The sequence below is a fragment of the Sus scrofa genome, chromosome 18 (genome assembly GCF_054392235.1).
Source record: "Sus scrofa isolate SSC_HxYL_T2T_F1_AM1 chromosome 18, Sscrofa_HxYL_maternal_Yorkshire_Landrace_v2.0, whole genome shotgun sequence".
NCBI classification, from domain to species: domain Eukaryota; kingdom Metazoa; phylum Chordata; class Mammalia; order Artiodactyla; family Suidae; genus Sus; species Sus scrofa.
Genome location: NC_139400.1, coordinates 27,390,701 through 27,410,980, shown reverse-complemented (window position 1 = coordinate 27,410,980; position 20,280 = coordinate 27,390,701). Strand labels below are relative to the sequence as shown.

General features: G+C 39.7%; 1 protein-coding gene across 2 annotated transcripts in view; it reads left to right on the top strand.

The window, feature by feature from the left end:
• LOC100513961 (carboxypeptidase A5) overlaps window positions 1–20,280 on the top strand; it is a 67,588-nt gene that overhangs the window by 25,859 nt on the left and 21,449 nt on the right. The window lies entirely within an intron of this gene.

Below are 20,280 nucleotides of genomic sequence, written 5' to 3'. Positions count from 1 at the left end.
CACCAAGGCAAGAATCCCATCTCAGCCTCTTCTAGGGAAATAAACTGGGATTCAGAATGATGATTACCTTAGATAGGGAGAGGCTGGGAGATAAGGGTCAAGGCCTTCTGATGACCCTAGCTTTGGTTTTACGTTCCTGTTCCCCCCACCACTCCAGCTATTTATTACTTGATTGAAAAAAAACCAAACAAACTAATTCAATGGCTAAAAGATAACAAAAGACGTGCTATTAATCAAAGACTATAATTAGGCTATTTCTGTGGACCTAATATCCAGTTCTCAAAATGTTTACAAAGGCATAGATTAAAAAAAAAAAAAAGATTTTACTATTCAACATGCACTTATTGAGACTTTAGTGTGTGCCAGGGACAGTTTAATATGCTGGCAATGCAGTGACAAACAAGAAGACAGAAACCCTCCTTGCATGGAATTTCACAGTAGTTAGGAAGTTCTCAAGTAAACAATTAAATTAATTTTAATTTGGGTAATGAGAGCTGCTATTAAGTAAAAGAAAACTGGCTATCAGGAGAGAGATGGGTGGGGGGCCTCTAGATTGGGAATATTAGAGAAGATGGCATTTGTCTTGTATTATAAATTATTCTTCTCTTCTTTGTATTTTTTTTATACTCCCCAAAGCCACATGTAAAAAATGAGCTAAATGTTATTATCCACATTTTACAGATAGAAAATCTCAAGAGCAATAGGTTTTTTGTCTAAGACAAGTAATCGATAACTTCTATTAAGTGAAGACCCCACTGAAAAAGATCTGAGTCATAAACAATCATGGACACAACTTAAGATTCTGAAACACATTTCTTATACCTCATCAAACCAGTCTCCATGGAATTTTCCACCATTAAGGGAAATGGGATAGAAAAAGAGATAATCCATTGATAGTGGAAAAAAGTATTTCGAATTCTTTTTTTTTTTTTTTTTTTCTTTTTCGTTATTGGGCAGGGTTTTTGAGCTGGGTTTTTTTTTTTTTTTTTTTTGTCTTTTTGCTATTTCTTGGGCCGCTCCAGCGGCATATGGAGGTTCCCAGGCTAGGGGTTGAATCGGAACTGTAGCCTCCGGCCTACGCCAGAGCCACAGCAACGTGGGATCCGAGCCGCATCTGCAACCTACACCACAGCTCACGGCAACGCCAACGGCAACGCCGGATCATTAACCTACTGAGCAAGGGCAGGGACCAAACCCAGGCAGGGACCGAACCCGCAACCTCATGGTTCCTAGTCGGATTCGTCAACCACTGCGCCACGATGGGAACTCCCTTTTGAGCTGTTTTCAGGTCTTATACCCAGTCCTATTGGGGACCAAAAGAGGACCTTCTATGATGTAACTGATAGGATGGAGGGATACAGTCCATGGTTGTGCGTAGAATTAGCTGTCATCCATGTTCTGCCCACTTGAAACCAGAGCCACTTATTGAGCAGCAGCTACCTGGGGACTGAAAGGCAGCCCACACCCACTTCCATCTGGTTACAGATGGTGAGGAGCTGCGTAATAGCCCAACTCCTTCTCAGTCAAGTGACCTTGGGCCATGATATAACCTCTGGGAGCGCTGGTTTCCTCATTTTTAAGATGAGAATAATGACCATCTTTACAACAGCTTATCCAGAGAATTCAGTAAGCCAGTGTATTAAAATACTCAGCACCTTACCTGGAAGTAGAAATACTCAGTGTGTGTTAGCTTGAATTGTTATTATTTTTGTCTTTTTAGGGCTGCACCGTGGCATATGGAGGTTACCAGGCTAGGGGTCGAATCGGAGCTGTTGCCGCTGGCCTGTGCCACAGCAATGTCAGATCTGAGTCGTGTCTGTGACTTACACCACAGCTCATAGCAATACCAGATCCTTAACCCGCTGATCAAGGCCAGGGATTGAAACTGAGGTGCTAGTCAGATTCGTTTCTGCTGAGTCACTGCGGGAACTCCCTTGAATTGTTATTCTTACCAAGTACTGAAAATTCACTTATGAATAAGGACATTGGCATTTTCCCTTATTAGAAGCCTTATGTACTTTAGAGTTATCTTGAGACTTAATGACAAAGATCTCAACAGTTCACGGACAAGCACTAGTTGTCATTTTTTGTATTATTTGGGTTTGAAATTTTGGGATTCTTTCTCTGGGAGCTTTCCTATGTTAAACAGGTATTGATGGCCTTTTACTGGATTAATCAAAGGAACATTGCCTGAAACTTTCACAGGTCCAGCTTCCAAGCATAACTGTGTCAAGTATGTAGGGTCACCTTTGATTTTTACAGGTGCTAGGAAGGCCGTGCCTGCTGTAAGTCTATTTTGGGTTAATCTGACGGTATGTTCCAGCTTTGGAATGTCCTGTGTAGATCGCACTTTTTTGTTTCACTATCTTAAGACCAACTATGAAAAATCTTTTTTATCATGATCATCATCCTTAACTGATGAATTCTGGAATTCTGCCAAACCAGAGAGCTTGTAAAATAAATTCTCTCTACTATTTGAATTAAGCCTTAAATCACAAAGACCAGCTGTTACTTGTAGTTGAAGTAAAGCTCCAGGTGTATTGGGGGCATTCAGAGAGCACAGGCAGTCTTTTCCTCCTCTAGAATATATGGGTACCATGGTGCAGCTGGGCAATTTGCTCCTTTAATGCAGAAAGTGAATCTCATAGTTTTTTGTATCGCCTACAAAGCTGAACTCAGCAGCTACTAAATATTTGTTGATTTGATTTGCTGCAGGGCAGCAAGTTAACAGTCGCATAAGCCATACTCTCAACAAGTTAGGGCGGCAGAAAAAGAGTACATTTCCCAACAAATATTATCAGTGGAATTCTGGAAAATAGATTGGAATGTATGTCCTTAAGTTCTAAGAGAAACAGAGCATAAATAAAACATTCAGAGATAAGGAAGACTTGATATTGGTTAAATTGCTTGCATTTTTGTAATGATTTATAGTTTTAAAATGCTTTTATAGATATTGGATAATTAAATCATCACAACCACCTAGGGATACATACAGAATGGGTATTATTATTATCCCTATTTAACTAATGAGGAGTCAGAGAATTAAAGAGGTAAAGTAACATGTCCAAATATAAATAGATGTGAATGGCGAAGCAGATTCTCAAGGCCAGCTCTGCGGATGGTTTCTGAGAAAGCAATTCGAATGCATTTCAGATGCACAGAGTTCCTCCAGTGCCTTTGGTCGCACAGCCCTGTATTATCTGCCTTGCCCCTGAAACCTTTGCATTTCCAGGTTTGCAGTGATGAGAGGGAATTTAGGAAGGAAATGAGAACCAGGTCTCCCTCTCTGGCTCCATTGCTGGCTGATGATGACCACAATTGAGAGGTATTTGCCTGGTTCCTATGGGTCTGCCCCCTGTGTCTACACCCAACATTGTCATCAAGGGACTGTATTTTAAGTATTATGAAACATCTGGAATGGACCAAAGACCATTTCCATCCTTCAGTGACTTTGTGCCCTTTCATAGATTAGACAACCCATAGAACCACCTACTCCCATCTTTAACTATTATTAGCCCTTTGAAATCTTGGATGACAAGATACATTATTTGAATATTTAAACAACTTGACTTAATCTTAGAAATTCCCTCAAGGGCAGAGCCAAGGCTTTATTTATTTTGGATCCTCAGTGCCTAAGCCCAAATTGGCAACACCAGCAGCCATGTTAGCTTCTCATCTGATCCACTTAGCTAACTGACTGAGGCATCTCCCTTCCTAAGCTCTGAGTACCTTGCCATGGTATTGTTCTTTTCTCATGAATGTAAGAAACACAGAGGTCAGGGGAAGCAAAGACCTTCTGCTCTAATTTCAGCAAATCTGTATTGGAAAACTCAGAAAAGTCAGGCTCAGTGGGAAAGGAAGAATGACCTGTCTCATCATTGTGAAGTGGTATTTCCAAAATGCTTCTAGAGGCAGCTGGTGGTGAACAGGTATTAACAGGTATGTTAAGGAGGCATGTCAAAGAAGCAGGCAACAGATCTTCCTCCTCCCTTGCACCCCAGGGCCATCAATGGGTTGAATATCTAACAGGCATGTTTCTCTGTGTCCTCCAGTCTTCCTGGTGCCTGGCAGGAGGTCTAGGAAGCTTTCATTTACTCAGAAAAACAAATGAGGAACTCATGGAGCCAGAAAGATGTTTGTTCAAGCTGGAAAATGGACAAATTGCTAAGCTAGGGAAGGCCTGCTAATGAATAGCACTGGCCTGGAAGAGGGTATTTCCTCTCCACTCTTTGCCAGGGCTGCAGGGTGGTGGAGGAATATAGGTGCCAACCCTGCAGTCTCAGAGGCAGTAGTATCATGACCTTTGGAAATTAAACCAGAAGATTGAGAGAAGGCAGTACAGAGAGGATTTTCCTTACTCCAGACAGAAGGAGAAATAATAACAAGTTAATCAGTGTTTTCCTGAGTTGTTCAAACCTGATGAAGCTTTTGCTCTAGTAATATCAAGATTTTACTTTTTATTTCTCTGACACGCTCTGATCCAAATTTGTGGACCCTTCCTAAACTATTATCATTAATATTTGAGCAATGTAAGGTTCAGAGTAAAGATGTTGCTTAGGATGTAATGACCCTGTGTTCTAAATTTCTGTGTTTTTTTTTTTTTTTTTTAACCACCCCAAAGTGTCTGTCCAGTTTCTTGGGATCTCAACACCCAAGGTGTTTCTGTGGTCCTGGAAAGGATAGGCCTCACTCTTACTGTAAAACCATCTTCCAGAGTCAGGCTGTCTTCTCATTTCATACATGATAAATTCCTGAGCATGTATGTATATGAAAGTAATCAGTAGACACAGATTATAATTCTCCGTGAGCCAAAACCTTTCTACTCGGAGTCAAATAACAGCATCAGGCTATACCAGGAAGATTGTCAGAAACAGAATCTCTGGCTCCTTTCCAGACATACTGAATCAGAATTTGCATTGCACATGATTCCCAAGGAATTCACATGCCTAGCAAACTTTGGGAAGCACTGAGCTAAAAATATATATTACTTATCACACTTTGCTGCATCATCTTTTAGACAGGTGTTCTCCACCCTGCTATACATTAGAATCACCAGGGGGCTTTTGGAAACTACTGATGCTTGGGTTCCATCCCAGACCAATTGAAACAGAATCTGTGGATATTGGTTTGTAAAGATTTGCTTAGGCGATACTAAAGGACAACCAAGGCTGAGGGCACTGTTTTAAACTCAATTTCCAGTGCCATTTTCCCAGTGTTTTATATATGGGTAAATTCTCCGTGGATCTCTTAAGTTTCTGCACATCCAGATTTTTCCAGATTATCTTTTCAAGGATGTTTACACAATAAATAGCTCTGTAAGACAGAGATAATCTTCTCTCTGGAGTGAAGGGAAGATTTGTTTACTGGTCAGTGTAATAAAAATATCATATATAAAATGCAAAAAAAAAATGAAGACAGAAAATTTTGAAAGAAGCTGCGGGGGTAGGGGTTAACTTACTACGTACAGTAAGGAAGAAGATAGCGGAGTGAAACATGTAAAGTGTTGAAGAAAAAAACCCCACATTTATAGAATTCCTACTCAGTGAGGTTATCTTTCAAGGCTGAAGAGATTCACATAGCCAAAACAATCTTGAGAAAGAAGAACCGTGGCTAGAGATATCACACCCCCTGAATTCAACCTTTACTACAAAGCTATAGTAAACATGGTACTGGCAAAAACAAACTTGCAGGTGAATGGAACAGAATTGAGAGCTCAGAAATAAACCCACACATGTAGAGAGAATTAATTTATGGCAAGGGAGCAAAGAACATAAAATGGAAAAATGATAGTCTCTTCAATAAACAGTGTTGGGAAAGCTGGACAGTCACCTGCAAAAGAATGAAACTAGATCCCTGTTTCATACTGTACACAAAAATCAACTCAAAATGGATTAAATACTTGAATGTAAGGCCTGAAACCACAAAATTCCTAGAAGGAAACATGGGTGGTAACCTCATTGACATCTTACTTAGTGATATCTTACCCCAATGTTTTTGATGTTTTTGTGGATCGACTCCAAAGTCAAGGGAAACAAAAGCAAAAATAAACAAATGGGACTATATCAAACTAAAAAGCTTCTTTACAGTGAAGGAAACCATCATCAAAATGGAAATGCAACCTATTGAATGGGAAAAGATATTTGCAAGTCATATATCTTAAAAGAGCTAATATCCAAAATATGTAAAGAACTCATATAATGCAACAAAAATAGACAACTTTGATTAAAAAATTGGCAGTGGATTTGAATAGACATTTTTCCCAAGGAAGACATACAGATGACCAACAGGCACATGAAGAGATGTTCAACATCACTAATTACTGGGGAAATGCACATCAAAACCACAATAATAGATTACCTCACATCTATTAGAATGGTTGTTACTGAAAAGACAACAAACATTGCAGAAGATATGGAGAAAAAAGAAACCTCATACACTGTTGGTGGGACTATAAATGAGTGTAGCCGTCATGGGGAGCCATGTGCCATTTTCTCGAAAATTTAAGAATAGAACTACCATTTAACCCAATTGGTTCACCTCTGGTTATTCATCCTAAGAACATGAAAACATTAATTCAAAAATATATATGCGCCCCTATGTTCACTACAGCGTTATGTACAATAGCCAAGATATGGAAACAACCTAAGGGTCCATGGATGGATGAATGGATAAAGATGATGTAACAAATGCAAAAAAATGAAATATACTCAGCCATGAAAAAGAATTAAATCCTGCCATTTGCAACAACATAGAGGGACCTTGAAGGTATTATGAAATAAGTCAGTGGGAGAACAATAAATACCCTATAATTTCACTCACATGTGGAAGCTAAAAAAATAAATGAATGAATGAAACAAACCTAAAACTCATAGATACTGAGATCAGATTGGTAGATGCCAGAGGGGAAGTGGATTGAGGGGTGGGTGAAATAAAGTGAAGGGGAGTCCACTGTATGATGATGGCTGGTAACCAGACTTGTGGTGATGATCATTTTGTAGTGTTGTATACTGATGTTGAATTATAACGCTATATACCTGAAACTTCTATGATAAAATATAGTAATAAATATTAATATTAAAAGAGAGTGAAGAACAAATACTTTCTTAAATGAAATAGGAGGGAATTCATCCCAGCAGATCTGTTCTGTGAGAAATATTAAGTTTTTCAGGGAGTAGGAAAATGACATAGGTCAAAAATTTGTATCTAAATAAAAACAAGAAAGGGGAAGGAACAAATGAAGGAGAAGTAAAATCTTTTATTTTTCTTAGTTGATCTAAAAGATAACAGTTTAAAAATAGTAACAATGAGGTTATAGTTTACAGGTAAAGGAAATATACTGTATTTCAGCAATTTGGGGGGTAAGAGAAAGGAATTGGAAATGTTCTATGGTACCCACACCACATGTAAAGTAGTGTAGTATTGTTTGAAGGCAGACATAGATTAGTTAAAAGTGTACTTTGCAGATTTTAGTGCATTTACTAAAATAATTTTTAAAAGAGGTGTACTTGATATGCCAAGGGAGAAGATAAAATGAAATTGTTTGAAATATTCAATTAAAACTTGAGAAAGCAGGAATGGAAATGAGAGAAATAAAAACAAGTATAATAAATAGAACAGTTACAAACAGATACTACTCCAATATATCAGTAATAAATTTAAATGTGAATGGTCAAAATACACCAATTAAAAGAATGAGATTGTCAGACTGGATAAAGAAGACCCACCTCTTAAGTTATCTCCGAGAACTCTACCTTAAATGTAAAATTTCATGTATGTTAAAAGTGAAGTGATGGAGAAAGCTGTTCTATGCTAACACCAATCAAAAGAAAATTGTAGTAGCTATCTTAGTTTCAGACAAAGCAGACTTCAGAAAAAGGAAAATTATCAAGGACTGAGAGGGGCATTATATAATAAGGGATTTAATTCTCCAAGAATATTAAACAATTCTTAGCATGTTTATACTTAACAGAGTTATAATTCATGAGGCAAAACCTGATAAAACTACAAGGAGAAACAGACAAGTCTACTATCTGGTTGGAAATTTAAGCACCCTTCTTTCAGTAATTTTTAGGTCCAACAGGCAGAAATGCAGAGTGTAGTTGACCTGAACAGCACTGTCAGCTGACTTGATCTAACTGACATTTATGGAACACTCCATCCAATGACAGTAGAATACACTTTCTTCCCAAGTGCTCATGAACTTTCACTAAGACAGACCACATTTGGGGCCATAAAAAAAAATCTTAACAAAATTAAAAGAGTAGAAATTATAGAAGGTTTCAGGTTCCCTACACTCAGGATTCCTTTCCAGTAATTCAGCCTATGGAGTGGGCAGGTGTCACCTGGTCCTCTTTGTGGAAAATAGGGCTCAGGGAACTGGCACCTGACTCAAAGGCTGATGTTGCCATGAATGATACAAAGTCCTTTCTCAGTGACCCAGGATTTTTGTGTCTTCTGCTGGCATCCATGAAAAGGTGGCAAGCCAACTTATTGAAGTCGGGGTAAAAATTTTGACCTTTTAGAGTTCTTGACAACATCTTCTATAGTTTTACTCTTTTCATGTCCAAATCAATACCTAGCAACCTATGCTAGTCCAAGTGAGGCTGTTTATTTTCAGAATGTTTATTTCCATCTTTATTTCAGTTACGTCATTTATCTCAACTCTTTAATCGTTGACACTAATAATTTCAGTTTTCCATTTTCCACTAATTTTTACCAAATGTGGGCAAAATGGTCTTTTTGCTGTTGCACAGAAGTCTGCTGTGGTACGAGAGACTGAGCGTAGGAAGTGCTAGTGTGTAATCCATGTAAGTCAAGGAGAGCTTGAGAGTAAACATGGACCCAGCTGTAGTATTAAAATTCTTGATCCCAAAGGTTTGTTGTTGGGGGGGAAGATGGTTCTGACTCGATGTGACAAAAAAGAGCAACAATGATTGAAAATCTCAACCAGACCTCAGATTCCAAAGGGAGAACCTTGCTCGTAGCAGTGTTCAAATGGCCTTTCCCCTCCGTATTACATTGGGTTTTTTTTTTTTTGTTTTTTTTTTTTTTTTTTGCCCCTGTCTTTTTTTAGGGCCACAGCCACAGCATATGCAAGTTCCCAGGCTAGGGGTCAAATCAGAGCTGTAGCTGCCAGCCTAACACCACAGCCACAGCAACGCAGGATCCAAGCTGTGTCTGTGATCTACACCATAGCTCATGGCAACACCAGATCCTTAACTCACTGAGTGAGGCCAGGGATGGAACCTGCGTCCTCATGGATGCTAGTCAGATTCATTTCCACTGAGCCACAACGGGAACTCTTGTTTTTTCACATTGATTTCAAAGATAGGGAAATTCTTCAGTATCTGTCAACACTAATTTAAATACATTTTAATTATAAAAATCAGATTTTGCCACTCAGCACTGTGAAAGAAGAGGTATTTAGAGAAACAAAGGCATGACAGTGTGAGACTTTTCAGAATTGACTGGTGCCAGATCATTAGGCCAGCATTCTTCAGGTTTTTTTTCCATCCTGTCCTCCTACAGTTAAAAAAGTTTTAGCATGTCACACTCAACACATGTAATTGCGTATTTACAGACTCTGTATAAATACCATTGTACTCATATGTATTTTATAAAACACAAAAATTGAAATAAAAAAGAGTGAGATAAAAATATATACTAGAAGTCATTAATTTCTTCCTTTACCCCCAGTTGGAGTGAATACTCACTTTGGACATCATTGGTTAACTCTTGTCTCTGATTTCCCTTGAGCTCTCTAGTAGTTTCTAATAGTCTTATAAATGAATGAATACCTGCCTCTTCAACTAGACCGGAGGTGGGCAAACTACGGCCTGCTGGCCAAAGCTAGTTCTACTTACTTTTTTATTTTTTTGCTTTTTAGGGCCGTACCTGCGGCATATGGAGGTTCCCAGGCTAGGGGTTGAATTGGAGCTACAGCTGCTGGCCTACACCACAGCCATAGCATGCTGGATCCTTAACCTACTGAGCGAAGTCAGGGATCCAACTGGCAACCTCATGGTTCCTAGTTGGATTCATTTCTGTTGTGCCACAATGGGAACTCCTAGTTCTACTTGTTTTTGTACAACGCAAAAGCTAAGAATGAGTTTTATATTTTTAAATATGAGAAAGACTATTCAGGAGTTCCTGCTGGGGCCCAATGGGATTGGCATCGTCTTAGGAGGGCTGGGACATTGGTTCGATCCCTGGCCTTGGCACAATGGTTAAGGATTTCATGTTGCTGCAGCTTCGGTATAGGTCATGACTGTGGCTCGGATCTGATCCCGGGCCCAGGAATTCTATATGTCGTGGGGTGGCCAAAAAAGAAAAGAAAAAAAAAAAAAAAAAAAAACCCAACAAACTATGCAGTGAGACTACTTGCTCATGTTACTTTTGAGCCCCCCAAAACCTAAGATATTTACTATTTGGTCCTTTCTGGAAAGATTTTGCTGGTCCGCAGGGAAAAGGCCTGGTTGCCTTTGCCTTTCCTCCACACAATGGGGACTTCACCAGCTCCTCTCAGGGCTGTAGGAATGGCTTCCCTGCCCCAGAGGCTGGCTTTGGCTTCAGCTGTACCCCTTGACCTCCAGAGAGTAGGAAGGGACTTCTTGGGTGGTGGCCGCCAACCCTCTCCCTTACTGGGAGCAGGTTCTAGGGCTGGGGTCTAGGGTACCTCATCATTATCAGCTGAATGGTTCTGGTGTGGCCAGTCCCTCAGCCAGAGTGTGCTGAGACCTGTGGGCTGAAGGCCAAGGCATGTTTCTGGGCAAATCCTCTCCCACTCAGGGACTGGGTGGAGGTGGGCTGGAGCTGGCAGCTCCCCAGTAGGTGTCTGGAACAGTGAGGAGGAGGGTGGATTACTGCAATAGAGAGGAGGCCACTTGTGGCAGAGGGTGGCCCAAGAGCCAATTACTGGGCCTAGGTTTGGGGATGGACACCAGTTCTAAGGGAGGGGAAGGCAGGACACTGGCGTTGGAGGGCTGCACTTAAGTATGACACCACATGAGGTCTCTGACTTGGGTGGTGAGGAAGGGATCCAGCAACTAAAAGTGAGAAGCAGGACAGCAGAGATTTAGGAGCTCTGAGCTGGTGGGTGCAGGGCTGGTGGGAACAGACAAGGGCAAAAGCCTAGAAAGCAAAGGTTTGTTCCCCTGGGCTTTGGAGAGTGTTAGAATGAGTGGATCAACAAATCAATCAGTAAGTAGGTCCTGGGAAGTGCTGGGGCTGTATAGAGGGTTCCTGGGGGGTCACACAGAGGAATGTGACCAGCTCCAGCCCGTGATGAGTGTTTCATGTTAGACTGATGCTTGTGAAGAATTAGACTTTATAAAATGTGTGACCAGCCCTAGCCCATGATGTGTGTTCCATGTTAGATTGATGCTTGTGAAGAATTAGACTTCATAAAATGTGTAGAGGGAGGCATGAGGTGTGCTCAGCTAAATTGGAGATATGGTCAGACAACTTACAGCTTCCCCTGCTGGGGTGGCCCGAATGTGGGATTTTTGAATGATGAAGTTGATTTAGAAACTCTAGTCTAGAGCAGCATTAGCCCACCTTTTGGTGGGTCATTGTTTTCTTGGATTTTCATTTTTCAATTTCCTTTGTAAGCACCTGTTTGGCATATTTCTGGAAGGTAGGAAAAGCCTGTTTTGTGTTAATTAAATCACATTTTGTATATCCCAGGGGAGGTAAGTTAAGAAACTGTAGTAAATCCTCTTGTTAGTGAAAGAATCCTTTTGCAGTGTGAATGATACCCTTATTTTTATGTTTTTTAAGAGTACACTTGATATATTTATTTCCATTAAGCACCCAAAGGGGACTTTTTGGAAATTAAACATAATTTAGTTTGGGAGTTTTATTTGCAAATATTGGAGCACCTCCTGTGATCTCTGGAAACCCTTAGGGAGGTCTCCAACCAGAAGTGGGAATTAATACCTTTAATGAAGAATGGATTCAGGGCAAGAATCAGATTTCCTGCAACCTCTTCACCCTGCCTTGGATGGTTAACTCCTTCATACCTTGCCTAACTCAGCTCAAATGCCACTCTCTTTTTCTTCTGAGCTTTAATTTTTTGTGTGTGTGGTAAAATGTACATTAACATAAAATTTACCACTTTAATCATTTTAAAGTGTACAGTTTGGTAGCATTGGATACATTCACATTGTCGTTCAACCATTAGCACCATGCATCTCCAGAACTTTTCATCTTCCCCAACCGGAACTCTGTACCTGTTAAACACTAACCCCTTCATGACCCCTTCCCCCCACCAGCCCTTGGCAACCACCACTCTACTTTCTACTGCTATGCGACTGACTAGTCTAGGTATTAAACTTCACTGTTATTTAAATCAGTTATATGCACACTGTTTAAGGAGTCATATAGTTCCCATAAGACTGGTTATAAAAAGCTGCTGAGTCCTGCTCCTGGATCCTTCTCCCTGTGTCTTGTTCTGCAACAACTGTATTGAATTCTTTTAGCCTGGATATTCACATCCATAAATCTAGATATAGCGTTTATGTTACTACTTCTTGCTTTTTTCAGTTTTAGGCATTTTCTATTGATTTCTCACTATCAAAAATAAAAGTTTAGCTTTCCCATATTTCCTTTAAAGTACGTTTTATTGTGAAGTTTATCATCTGTATAAGAGGCTGAATAAAACTTTCATAACCTGTTAAAAATACAATTAACTCTCTTTTACCCACTAATCAGCTTAAGAACAAGACATACCTCAGAAGCCTACAGGTGGCCCTCATTGCACTCCCTTCTCTTCCCCAGATGAAACCACAAATTCATGTTGATAATACCCTTTTCCTTGTAATTATCATCTGTGCACATATTCCTGACAACCTGTTGTTCAGTCTTATTGTTTGTGAACACGGAAACGTTCAGTGTGCATTGTGATTTGGCTTCTTTGATTCAACATCATGGTTTTGAGGTTTGTCCGCTGGATGCACGTAGCTGGAGTTGGTTCATTTTCTCTGCTCTGTTGTATTCTATATGAATACAATCACATCTCCATTTAAAAAAAAACGCAATCTTAGAAATATATCTTGCTGCACATGCCAAGGACATCTTCAGAGTGCATAGCTGTGAGTGGAATTGTTAGGGCATAGGCTATACAACTTAGATAGGTAATAACTATTTTCTGAAGTGATTTCACCAGTTTAAAGCTCCACCAGGAGTGGATGAGAGGTGCTGTTGCCCCATCCTTGTTAACTCTAGATATTGACTGACATTTAACACTTGACATTTCATTGTGGTTTTAATTTCCTTTTCCCTGATTACTAATTACAGTTTTCGTATGTTTAGATCATTTGTGAGTCCTCTCCGTGAAATGGATTTTTTTTTTTTCTTTTTAGGACCACACCCACAGCATGTGAAAGTTCCCAGGGTAGAGGTCAAATTGGAGCTGCAGCTGCTGGCCTATGCCACAGCCATAGCAACACTAGATCTGAGCCACTGTGACCTACACCACAGCTTATGGGCAACGCTGGATCCTTAACCCACTGAGCGAGGCCAGGGATTGAACCCACATCCTCAGGGATACTAGTCAGTTTCATTGCTACTGAGCCACAATGGAAACCCCTGTGAAATGGATTTTTGTGTCTTTTGCCCATTTAAAAATGATTCAGAAGTTCCCATTGTGGCTTAGCGGTAACAAACCCGACTAGTATCCATGAGCATGTAGGTTCCATCCTTGGCCCTGCTCAGAGGGTTAAGGGTCCGTCATTGCCATGAGACTTGGTGTAGGTCAAAGACACAGCTCGGATCTGGCGTTGCTGTGGCTATTGGGTAGGCTGGGGCAGCTGTAGCTCCAGTTGGATCCCTAGCTTGGTAATTTCCATATGCTTCAGGTGTGGCCCTGAAAAGACCAAAAAAAAGATTCACAGATATTCTTTATGTATCATAGATATTGTTTTCCAGCTTTATGTGTTACAAAAATGTCCTCTCAGGTTGAGGCTTACTTTCTACTCTCTGTTGAGAAGTTCTTAATTATAATGCAGTAGATTTTATCCATTTTTTCCTTTATGGGCAACTTTATAGTTGTATTTTATTTTATTTTTTGCCTTTCATGTCTTATTTGGAAAAGTTATGACCAATGCCATTGTCATAAAAATATTCTCTATGTTGTCTTCTAAGAGTGTTCTAGTTTTGCCTTTTACATTTAAGTATTAAAAAATCTGGAATTAATATTTTTTGGCCATGCCTGAGACATGTAGAAATTCCTGGGCCAGGGATTGAATCCATGCCACAGCAGCAACCTGAGTGGCTACAGTGACAATGCCAGATCTGTAATCTTCTGCTCTACAAAGTAACTCCTGGAACTGATTTCCGTATATGGTATGATTGAAAGTTAATTCCATTTTTCCCATGTAGTTCTACAGTTTTCTCAGCAACATTTATTGAATAGTCTTTCTGTTCTACCATGATCCGCTATGCTAAGTCTGCAAAAAATGAAGTTTCCAAATATGCTTGAATTTGTTTCTGTGCTGTGTTCTCTTTGTTTATCGGTGCCAATACTGTACTGCCTCAATTACTGTAGCTTTATAACATGTTCTAATGTCTGATATAGACATTTCTCCTACTTTGTTCTTCTAGGATTGTTATGATTCTTCTTAGGATTTGTATTTTTTCACTTGTATTTATGTCAGCTTATGAAGTTGTGTGGGCTATTGGGTTTTTGATTGGAATTATTGCATCTCTCAGTCTATTTTGGGAGAATGGATAATTTTATGACATTGAATTCTCTTATCTAAGAATAAAGTATAGCTTCAGATTTATTTAGAATTTTCTCATTTTTCAATAAAGTTTTATACTTGTCTCCAGGAGGGATTGTACATTATTTGTTTTGTTTTTGTTTTTGTTTTTTTGTCTTTTTGCTATTTCTTGGGCCGCTCCCACGGCATATGGAAGTTCCCACGCTAGGGGTCAAATCAGAGCTGTAGCCACCGGCCTACGCCAGAGCCACAGCAACATGAGATCCGAGCCGCGTCTGCAACCTACACCACAGCTCACAGCAATGCTGGATCGTCAACCTACTGAGCAAGGGCAGGGACCGAACCCACAACCTCATGGTTCCTAGTCGGATTCGTTAACCACTGCGCCATGACAGGAACTCCTGTACATTATTTGTTAGAATTATTCCTGAATGTTTTTATATGTTAAATATTCTTGGTAAATTGAAAGTAGTAGTGTTATATAGGGACCTTTTTATTTTCGATAATGCCTTTTACTTTAAAGTTTATTTTATCTTATATGAATAAAGCTACAGGAGTTTTCTTTTGGTTAACATTTTTTGGGCATATCTTTTTCCGCCTTTGTCTTTTAGTTTCTCTTTGTTCTTACGCTTTAAGCATAGCTCTTGTGAATACATATAGCTAGGTTAAAAGAGAATCTATTCTGATAATTTTTGTCTTATACCAGAAAGTTAAAACCATTTACATTTAGTACAACTGAAAAAAAAATTATTTAAGTTTCTTCTTTTAATGTTCTTTCTACTTGTCCTACTTTTAACCCACACCCACACCCAGTTTTGTTAAACTTTCCTGTCTCATTTTTGTTTATTTTTCCCCATTTTTCATTTCATCCTTACTCTTTCTGTTTGGAAATGATTACTCTAGCAATTTGAATATGTATACTTAACCTAAGTCAGGAAATTATCACTATCTATCCTTCCAACAATTCTGGGACCTTAAGACTCTGATTACCTACTTGTGAATAATCTGCTATTATTGTGCAGGATTTAAAATCTTGGTTGTTAGGTGATCTAGAGAAAAATATCTCCTGAGAATTCATAACCACATGTATGCCCCTACATTAGTTTGTGGTCTAAATTTATACCAACTATGTAGTCCATAATAACTCAAGCAAATAATTTAATTTAGATGGTCTCAGGTTTGTAGTGCCCCCAGGCAACTTATAAAACTAAACGCAAATCCTTTCTGGAAGAACTCACCTTCAATCTGGGCCTCAAAGGACTTCCACAGATAAAGGTCCAAAGAAAATGATGGGCTCACACATAAGTAGCACAAGAAAATAATGCACCATGAATGAGAACCAGCAGAAATAATATGCAACAGAAATAGACTTGCACGGTCTGCAGATATTGTGCTTATCTGACACAGAATGTAAAATTAATTACTGTTTTATACATTAAAAAAAAAAGTTCTAAAATAGGTAAGAAATTCAAGTCATTTGGGCCCAAAAAGAATCAAATAGAACTTCCAAAAAAGAAAAAAGAATATCATATTATGTTGACTATAAAACAAGATTGATTGTAAGATGTGCCATAATTTTATGTGCCATCAAAAACACTGCCAGTTATCATTGAAGATGCTAGTGATTGTAAGATGCTCCTGGATTTCAGGGATGTTAAAATCAGAAAAGAGTTGTTTCAGAATTGATGAACTGTAGAATTTAAAGTTTAGCAGATTGATTAAAGTACAGATTAAACTGAGCTGATGAATTAGTTAACTGGAATAAAGAGACAAATATTTGATACAAGTAAATTATCCAGATTGTAGCCCAGAGAGACAACAAAATACAAATATAACAGAATGACTTAGAGCCTTGGAGGATAGAATTAGAGCACATAACTTATACCTAATCAAATTTCCAGAAGGTAATAAAGAGATTGGACAAAAGCCAGTGTTGGAGTTCCCACTATGGCTCAGTGGGTTATGAACCTTACTATTATCCATGAGGATGTGGGTTCAATCTCTGGCCTCCCTCAGTAGGTTAAGTATCTGATGTTGCCGCAAGGCTGTAGTGTCTCAGATGTGCCTTGGATCTAGTGTTGCGGTGGCTGTGATGTAGGCTGGCAGCTGCAGCTCCATTTTGACCCCTAACCTGGGAACTTCCATATGCCATGGGTGTGGCCCTAAAGAGAAAAAAGAAAAGAAAAAAGCCAATATTAGGGAGTTCCCGTCGTGGTGCAGTGGAAACTAATCCAACTGGGAACCATGAGGTTGCAGGTTCGATGCCTGGCCTCACTTAGTGGGTTAAGGATCCAGCGTTGCCTTGAGCTGTGGTGTAGGTCATAGACATGGCTTGGATCTGGTGTTGCTGTGGCTATGGTGTAGGCCGGCACCTGTAGCTTTGATTAGACCCGTAGCCTGGGAACTTCCACATGCCGTGGGTATGGCCCTAAAAAGACAAAAGAAAAAAGACAAAAAAAAAAAAAAAAAAAAAGAAGCCAATGTTAAAGAATATAATGATTGAAAAATTTCTGAAATTTTGTGGAAAGAGAGCTACCCCCAGGTATAGGAATCCAATCGCAAGCAGGATAAGCTAAAAGAAATTTATACCTGAACACATTATGGTGTATCTGAAACATACATAAAGATAAAACTGCAGAACATCAGAGACCAAGAAATCTTCAAAGCAACCAAGGATAAGAAAAGATCACATACTAAAGGAAGTAAATAGACTAATTGATTACCTTTTAACAGCAAAAGTGGAATTTGGATGACTGGGATAATGTTTTTAATGTACTGAGAGAAAAACTATAATCAACCTCAAATTTATATCCAGTACAACTGAATGAAATAAAGGAAATAAAGAATTTTCAAGCTAATAGAAACAGCTTCACTAAAGCAAAAAATTTAGATATATACTTCAAGCAGGAGGAAAATGATCCTAGATACAAGATGTATTCTTCTAGGAGGAATATCAAGAACTCTAGGGTTCAGAGAACTCTTCAGGGGTTCTTTTGGGATCTGTAGATCCTTTTTTGTCAACCCAGTAAAACATTTAAAAAATTATTTTAAAAATTATTTTATCTAGCATGTTATTTCATTTAGGTAGGATTAGTTAAGTATTTAAGCTACTCACCTGCAGGAGATGAAAGTCCTTTGCACAACTTCCTTAGGCTAACTCTCCTTGCCTCTTCATCTATATGGAGGCCACGTTACCTGTCCTCATGGCATGTTGTACCTTTCCTTTGAGCGCATACATCAGCTATATTTTCACATTTATTTGGAGCTCCCTGGGATCTCAGAGGGTTAAGGATCCAGCATTGTCACTGCTGTGGTGCGGGTTTGATCCCGCAGGAACTTCCAGATGGCACAGGCATGGTCAAAAAATACATTTGTTTGTATGCTCTTTTTTTTTTTTTTCTTTCTTTTCTTTTTCTTTTTAGGGCCTCACTGCTGCATATGGAAGTTACCAGGCTAGGAGTGGAATTGGAGGTGCAGCTGCTGGCTTACACAGCCACAACAATGTGGGATCCAAGCCACATCTGCAATCTATACCACAGCTCATGGCAATGCTGGATCCCCAGCCCACTGATCGAGGCCAGGGATGGAACCCCACATCCTCATGGATGCTAGTCAGATTCATTTCTGCTGCATCACAATGGGAGCTCCTATTTGTATGTTCTTTAAATCAGTTGTCTACTTACTGCATTAGAAATCTAAGGGCCAGGGAGTTCCCATCCTGGTTCAGTGGAAATGAATCTGACTAGCATCTATGAGGACGCAGGTTTGATCCCTGGCCTGGCCCAGTGGATTAAGGATTTGGAGTTGCCGTGAATTGTGGTATAGGTCGCAGATGCGGCTTGGATCTGGAGTTGCTGAGGCTGTGGTGTAAGCTAGCAGCTACAGCTCCGATTAACCTGGGAACCGTCATATGCTGTGGGTGTGGCCCTAAAAAGACTAAATAAATAAATAAACTAAATAAGAAATATAAGGGCCAGGTCTATATTACTCCATATTTTATTCTTAGACCCTGGAAAGTACACATAGTAGGTATTCAGTAAACATTTAATGTCTACTTAATTAGATATCTTATAATGTCTAAAAATAGCAATTAATTAATGAGTAATTAATTTTTGAGTGGGAAGTCACTATTAGGTATTGTTAGATCAAACACAGCTGTGTGTCTCTGGGTTTGATCCAGCCTTAGAGGCAGTCTTTGGGGGCTGGTGAATTCCCATAGAACTTTACTGTTTAATATGACAGTCATTAGCCACATGTGGCCCTTTAAATTATTTAAATTAACTAAAATTAATTAAAATTAAAAATTCCTCAGTCACACTAGCACTGGTGGGTGTCCTATTGGATAGCACATTAGCACATAGAACGTTTCCATTATCACAGAAAGTTCTACTGGAAGTGCTGCTATAGAATTCTCAAGAATTCTTAACTGCTCCTCTCTCTCTTTTGCTCTTGCTCTCCACCTCTCTCTCTCACTCTCCCCCGAACCCTAAACCAACTACAGGGATAGTTGTCTTATTATTAGTGACTTAAAATGATGCTTTTGAACAAGAGGATGCTGGGTACTTTGGATGACTAGCACCATCCCACTATTTTTCCTTTTAAATTCCTAAGCTATTGTTTACTAGTACATTCTTTTATCCCTATTTCTCCTGAAGCTGAATGTTACTTGGGTGGAAAGCCTAATTGCTTTCTTTTCTAGGTCTTTAGCCCCTTTGCTAACGTTTCTGTCTGAGAGTCCCCAAAGCCAGGGTTCTAGGAGAGTTTGGCGTGTCTGAACAGCTGAACTACGAGATAATGGAGTAGGTCCAGTGGGGTGTGGGAGCAGGGCATTCTCTCAATAAAAGAGCTCCCCTCTCTGCACACATGGCCAGTTAATTGGCCTTTCTGGGAGAGCATGGATGGGGAGGGGGCTTCTGAGAATTGCCGGTGACAGTTAAGTGGCCTTTTGTTGATGTCCTCTGCTGAACAACTTGGATTTAGTCTCTGCCTTTCCTCCACCTCCTGTGGATTTTCTGTTAAGATTCATCATTTACCATTCAGGCATCATCTTTCACTTTCTCCTTCTAATATGACTGCTTTGTGTGCTGGCCTCTGCTTTATTCTTAGTGTTCCCAGACCGTAAAGGGGGCTGTGTGGGGCTTCAGCAGCATCAAGAAATTGACTGCTCTCTGTTGAGAAGCATAATAATGACCAGGGTGCCCTTCATGTCTACAGAAAGTGCACTCCCTATCCCGGCATAATGATGACCACCTGAAGACTGAAGATGGAGAGAAGGGACCCTTCACTGAATTCCTTCTCATAGAATAGACATTTCCTTTGTTCCCCTCTCCATTCTCTTCTCTCCCCTTCCCCCCACTGCAACTAGAGCCCTGAACTGAGATGCAGCTGTGACGAAGAGCTACCGCTTTCAGTTAATAAGACATTCTATTTTGCAGGCTTTGCCAAGCCACTTGACCCAGGTTGCCTCATCTAATACGCACCGCCCTCCCCAAACCCTGTGAGGTGGGGAGGGGAGGTATTATTAACCCCATTTGACTGATGAGTAAGTTGAGATTTAGAT